This window comes from Chrysochloris asiatica, unplaced genomic scaffold (genome assembly GCF_000296735.1).
Source record: "Chrysochloris asiatica unplaced genomic scaffold, ChrAsi1.0 scaffold00053, whole genome shotgun sequence".
NCBI lineage: Eukaryota > Metazoa > Chordata > Mammalia > Afrosoricida > Chrysochloridae > Chrysochloris > Chrysochloris asiatica.
The window spans coordinates 8943408-8950928 of NW_006408571.1; positions in this window are offsets into that span (position 1 = coordinate 8943408).

Genomic DNA, 7521 nt, shown 5'->3' on the forward strand with positions numbered 1-7521 from the left:
TGACACTGAGGTTAGCAGCCTGATTTGTAACCACTACGTTACTAGATGTATTGTTGTTGTTGTTAGGTGCCATCGAGTCGGTACCGACTCGTAGTGACTTATGCACAGCAAAACGAAACACTGCACGATCCTGGGCCAACCTCACTACTGTTGCCGCACTTGAGTCCATCGATGCTGTCACTTGGCCAGTCCATCTCATTGGGGGTCTTCCTTTTTATCTCTGACCCTCCACATTACCAAGCATGATATCCTTCTCCAGTGACTGGTCCCTTCTGACAATATGTCTGAAGTATGAGAGACGAAGATGTATTGTTAGCTACCGATAAATTGACTCTGACTCATTGCAAGCTGATGCATTGATAGGGTTTTGATAGTGATCCAATGGATTCTTCTTCATTTATAGACCTGTCTATAGTTTGGCTGGAAATTGAGCCATAGAGTTGAGTTTACTTCCAGAACTGAATGGTGAATAAGGACCAGAGTTTTGGGGGTGCTTTGAAAACTAAGCCACACCTGATACATGGAATAGCATTTTCAATTGCCTCCCAAGCATGTGAAAGTTGGACAATGAATAAGGAAAACCTAAGAATTAGGCCTTCAAATTACAGTGTTAGTGAAGAATATTACATATACCATGGACTGCCAGAAGAAGAAACAAATCTGTCTTGGAAGAAATACACCCATAATGTTCATTAAAAGTGAGGATGGTGAGAGTTCATCTCACATACTTTGGACATTTTATCAAGAGGGACCAATCTCTGGAGAAGGGCATCATGCTTGGTAAAGTAGGTCAGTGAGAAGAGGATGGCCCTCAACAAGATGCACTGATGCAGTGGCTGCAACAATGGACTTAAATATAGCAACACTAGTGAGGATGCTGTAGGTTTGGGCAGTGTTTTGTTCTGTTGTACATGAGGTCACATGAGTTAGAACTGACTCAACAGCACCTAATGCCAACTTTAGGGAAATAGTAACACTAGTGAGAGGCACACACCTTAGAATAATCAATCATTTGAGGTAATAAGGGCAGTATTTACTCTAGGTAAAGTTCAGAAGGTTTAGGAAGAAAGTGGGATAAGTAATGTGACATTGTGGGGCTTGCAATCAATGACATGAAATAAAATGTGCATGAGTTGTTGAATGATCTGTTCTGTAGGTAGTCACCCAATTCACAATAAAAAGTTTGTTTTTAAAGTGACATCATTACCTTTGAATACTTCAAAGAGATCTTTTGCAGCAGATTTGCCTAATGCAATATGTCATTTGGTTTCCTGACTGCTGCTTCCATGGGGGTTGGCTGTGGTTCCAAATAAAATGAAATGCTTGACAACTTCCATCTTTTCTCCATTTATGATGATTTGCTTATTGGCCCAGTAGTGAGAATTTGTATTTGCTTTATGTTAAGGTGTAATCCATATTAAAGGCTGTAGTCTTTGATCTTCATCAGAAAATGCTTCAAGTTCTCTTCACTTTAATCAAGCAACGCTATTTCCTCTGCATATTGAAAATATGTAGATGTAGTCTTCATATATAATAATATGAATACTATACATGTGCTTGGAACCCTGGAAGGGTGCTGTAGGATAAAGCACTGGACTGCAAGATTGATTTGAACCACAAGGTCAGTAGTTCAAACTCACCATCTGCTCCTTGGAAACCCTACACATCAGAAGTGACACAAGAGCCCTAACACATGTATTTGTGCTTAAAAGTGGCACTACTGACAGACACTTGCCAAAGTTCCACTCATTTTTTTTTCCATTTTATCACTATCTCATTTGCCTTGCCTTTGTCATCATAGAATTATTTTTGTTGTTGTTGTTGTTAAGTGCCGTCAAGTCAATTCCGACCCATAGCAACCCTGTATAGGTTTCCGAGGAGCAGCTGGTGAGCTTGAATGGCTGACCTTGCAGTTCAAACAGCTTTGCTGTCTAGCGCATTAACCCACAGCGCCACACCAGGACTCTTTGGGGCTCCCAATAATCAGAGGAAATAAGCAGACAGTGTACCACAGCCACTCCTCAGGAAGAACTGTTACGTCATATAAAGGTCACAGGACTCCTGGGGGATGTATCAATATTTAATATGTGTTGCTGTGCTAATAAATTAATAGACCTTCTGGATCTACAATTCCAGTTATCCAACTCTGCATTAGGCCAGCCCCCATGAAGACAGACCCAGAATCTGTGAGAGCAAAATCTACTCCTCTTTTTCTCCGCAAGGACCACAGTTCAGTCTATTTTCTCTTTTTCAGACATGTCTTAGTTATCTAATGCTTTTGTAACAGAAATACCATAAGGGGATGGGTTTAACAACCAGAAATTGATTATCTTGTAGTTTCGGAGGCCAGAAGTCCAAATTCAGAGTGCCAGCTCATGGGAAGGTTTTCTCCTTGTCAGCTCTGGGGGGAAAGTTCTTGTCTCACTTCAGGATCCATAAGGCCCAGTACTCCTTGGAAATCTCCATATCTCTTAGCATCAATCTTCTCCCGGATCTAGGAGCTTCACAGTGCAGGGACCCCAGGCTCAAAGAACACACCCCACTCCCAGCTCTTGTAACTTGGTGATAATGTTGCTATTGATGTTAAGTGCTGTTGAGTCCATTCTGACTCATAATGACCCAGTACAGGGTTTCCAAGGAGCAGCTGATCAGCTTGAACCACTAACCTTGTGATTCAAACCAAGTTTGCAGTCCAGTACTTTATCCCACAGGGCCACACTAGGGCTCCCTGGTAATAGGCCCCTCTTTTTCTTCTCAAGTCTCTCTCCTTTTATCTCTTGCAACATAAAAGATGTTGCATGCCACACCCCTCCCATAAGTCGGAAAGGATGGGGGAAGAGGGGTGGGAAAAGGATGTTGGATCCCAATTGTGAGGATGGTGCAAGGCCAGAAAGTGTTTTGTTTTGTGGTATATATATAGTGTCTGAACCAACTTAAGGACACCTAACAATAAAAACAACAGCAACAACATTCCCCTTTAATCCTCTTATTGGTTTATCATACCAATTGACATCATGGGGGAAAGTTACATCTCAACTGCTAAACCAATCCTGACCCAGTAAAATTTACACAAACCCTTAACTGTCACACTCTACCACTTGTCAAGTTGGCACCTGTCCGTATCTCCTTAAATCATCTATAATCTCTAAATAAAGAAAATCATAGTCATACTTGTGCTTAACATAATGCCACTAACACACATATTGCCCCCATTATGCTGTTGTGGTTGGTGCCATCCAGTAGTTATTGATCACACTGGCCCTCTGCACAACAGAATGAAACACTGCCAGGTCCTGCACCAACCTCACAATTGTTGCTACACTTGAGCCCATTGATGTGACCACTGTGCCAATCTATTGCATTGGGGATTTTCCTCTTTTTCTCTAACCCTCCACTATACCAAACATGATATCATCCTCCAGGGACTGGTCCCTCCTGATAATATGCACAAAGTATTAGAAAACAAGTCTAGCCATCCTGGCCTACAAAGAGCACTCTGGCTGTACATCTTCCAACACAGATCTGTTTGTTCTGTTGGCAGTCCATGGTACTTGTAATATTCCCCTCCGACACCATAACTCATATGCATTGTACTTCAAGACACATCTTGATATGTTCTTTTTGATGAAGAATGTGATGTCATTCCTCTTCAATTTGTCATTCCTGGTATAGTAAACCATGTAATTGTCATATTCAAAATGACCAATACCAGTCCAATTGAGATTAATAATGCCTAGGATTTCGATGTTTATGCATTTCATTTCATTTTTTACAATTTCCGATTTTCCTAGATTCATACTTTGTACATTCCAATGCTCCCATTATTAATGATGTTTATAGCTATTTCTCTTCATTTTCAGTTGCTCCCCATCAGTACATGTAGGTCCTTAAATCTTTAATCCATTCATGTCATCACAGTCCTGTTTTGAGGAGGCAGCTCTCCCCACTCACATTTTCTGTTCTTTCCAACCTGAGGGGCTCATCTTCCTGCACTATATCTGACAATATTCTGGTGCTCTTCATCATGTGTCAATATTTTGGTGCTGACAGTATTCCAATGCTATTCATAAGGTTTTTAGTGACTTAATATTCAGAAGTAGTCCATCTCTCCTTCTTCCTAGTCTGTCTTTATCTGGAAGTTCACCTGAAACCTGTCCACCATGGATGACTCTGATGGTATTTAGAATACCATTGACATAACTTCCAGAATTACAGCAAAACGCAAACCACCACCACGGTATGACAAGCTGACAGACGAGTGGTGGTGATGGTTATGTACCATGGAGTCAATTCTTACTCAGAGACCCTTTATAGGATTTCCAAGGCTGTAAATCTTTACAGAAGCAGAAAGCCTTTCTCCTCTCTTTCTCCTGTGGAACCCCTGGTGATTTTAAAATGTTGACTATGAGTTTAGGAACCTGACTCATAACCACAACCAACTAGATCTCTTTGATAAACAAGTATAACCCCATTATACTATCCCCCAATTCTTCCAAGTCCAAATTTCAACCTGGGACAAAATTCTTTTCCATTTGTGAATCTAGAATACAAGTTATTTGCTTCCAAATACAGTGGTGGAACAGGCATCTTCATTACAAACAGGAGCAATTAGAAGGAAAGAAGGGATAACAGGCACCAAACAAGTTAAAATCCAGCAGAGCAATTTACAATAGGGATCAAGTCTTGAAATTAATCATATGTTCTCTGACTCCATCTATCCAATGGCACTGCCCTCTAGACTCTGGATGTTGACCACATGCTCTGGGTTCTGGGTAGAGCCCCTCAACCCTGAATTTATGCTCTGTCCTCCAGGCCCACTGGAATAGCAACTCTGCTTTGAGCAGCCCCATTCTCCTAGTACATCTGAGTAGTGACCCTATCCCCTTGGCCATGGCAGGTCCCATTCTTCTGCTCCTTTGGGCATGGCAGTCCCATCCTCTCAACTTTGAACAGAGATCCCATCTTAAGGCAACTCCAAGCCCTGGAATTGAGTTGGTGAAGAAAGCAACTCCTTAAAATTAAGGAAACTGTATCCCTACCCTTAGAAATCCCAGAGGTCATGGTTCTACCTTTTGGGAGTGAGACAGCTCTGCTTCCCATGCTTCTTGTCTCTTCAGCTTCTGCTTCATGGTTCCCTGTTCTCAAGAAGTGTCCAGCCCGGTCTCTGCTCAAGCACGTAAGGGTCAACTCTACTGATAAGTGTCCAGAGGCACCCCCATTCCACCTGGAAGAATAAAGGTGCTCAGCTCTCCTGCTCTGAGGGTTAGCTTCCATGCCATCTTGTGTCAGTCTCGTGGTTCTGCTGCTGCAGTTTCTCGGCTGCTGCTTCTCACTGTCTGTGCCATTTCCTTCTGAGCCCTCATCAGAATTGCCTTTGACATCCATAATTTCACCAATAGTCTTTTGTAGTCAATCTAGGCTTTCACTATTAAGCATCTTAGTACTCTTACAGCCTTTGCTCATTATCAAATTCTAAAACTGTTTCCACATTTTAGGTTTCAGAGCAGCACCCTACTCCTTGTACCAAATTCTACCTTAGGTATCTAACTCTGCTATAACAGAAATGCCACATATCGATGACTTTAACAACCAAAATTTTATTCTTTCACAGTTTAGGAGGCTAGAAGTTCAGATTTAAAGTGCTGGCTCTTAGGGAAGGTCCTTGTCTCGCTTCTGCATCTATAAATCCAGTATTCCTTAGAGCTCTCCATACATCTCAGCATCAATCGTCCCCTGATTCTAGGAGCTTCACAGTGCAGCTATTCCAGGTCCAATGAAGACACTCCACTCCCAGCTCTCCTATCTTGGTGATAGTAGGTCCCTCTGTCTCTGCTCAATTCTCTCTTCTTTATCTCTTATAATATAGAAGGTGTTACATGCCATACCCTTAGGAATATCCCATAAATCAGATCAGGGTGGTTGTGGTATTAGGACGGTGGCATGGTAGGATAAGCACTGGATGGTAAACCAAAAGGCCATCAATTCAAACCCATCAGCCACTCATTGTAAACCTTATACAGGGCGCTACAGTCAAAACCAACTCAATGGCACTTAACAACAACAATATGCCGCCCTTGGAACTCCTGGTGTGACATTGTAGAATAAGCACTGTGCTGCTAATGACAAGGTCAGCATTTCAAGCCCACCAGCCATTCCTCAGAAGCCCTATACCAGGACACTATGAGTCGCACACAAAACCAACTCGACAGCTCTTAACAACAACATCCCACCTTTAATTATCTTATGGGTTTATCACATCAAATCAAACATCATGGAGAACAGCTACATATCAACTGCCAAATCACAGAGAATCCTGGTCCAGTCAAGTGGATGCAAAGCATTAGCTATCACAATCCTGGTCCCGTCAAGTGGACGCAAAACATTAGCTATCACAAGAGGCTTTTAAGAAAGACCTTTTTTGGGTTTTGGTTGTTTGGGGTTTTTTTTACTTAATTTAGCTTAAATACCTTAGTCAATTGTGTATGGTTGGCATGTCAGAGCCTCAAATTAATCTGTCAGTTTTCTCCAGGATGATTTCTCAAATCTTGAACAATGCTGGAGACTATCACACAAATTTTCAGATTTATAGCTGTCTAAATTCATGGTTTAAAACTTCAGATTGTCTCTCGATGTAGCCCAGCAACCCATCAACTACCTGTCAAACATTGCCATTTGATGTTTCACAGCCTCTTCAAACCCACTCTGCCTAAAACACATTTTCATCTCCACAAACCAAACCTGTATGCACCCACTTATCCAAGTCAGAAGTCTTGGCTTCATCCTTGGCTCCTTTTGTTCCCCCTTTTTGCACTAATATTTTTTTATCTTCTTCCTACATAATTATGTTGAATCAATCCATTAACTTCTATCTCTCTGCAATAACCCTGACCAGGTCACTCACATCTCTCACTTAAGCTATAGGAATAGCCACATAATCTTCACTTTTCCTTAAACTTCATGCTTCTCCTGTCTATTCTTCACACTATGTTGTTATATTCCAAAGATCTTTCAAAAGATAGCATTTAATGAATTCCTGATGTGACACTATAGGATAAGCACAAGTTTGGCAGTTCATACTCAGCAGTTGCTCCTTGGAAGCCCTATTACAAGGTCTCTATGAGTCGCCAAGGTTTTCAATGGTGTGGATCATGACAAGCTATGGACAACATTGCAAAGTATCAGTATTCCGGAACACTTAATTGTGCTCATGAGGAATCTGTACCTAGACCAAGAGGCAGTTGTTCAAACAGAACATGGGAACACTGAATGGGTCAAAATTAAGAAAGGTGTGTGATAGGGTTGTATTCTTTCACCATATTTATTCAACCTGTATTCTGAGCAAATTATCTGAGACGCTGGGTTCTATGAAGAAAAACGTGGCATCAGGATTGGAGGAAGACTCATTAACAACCTGCGATATGTAGGTGATACAACCTTGCTTGCTGAAAGTGAAGAAGACTTAAAACATCTACTGATGAAGATCAAAGACCACAGCCTTCGATATGGATTACATCTCAATGT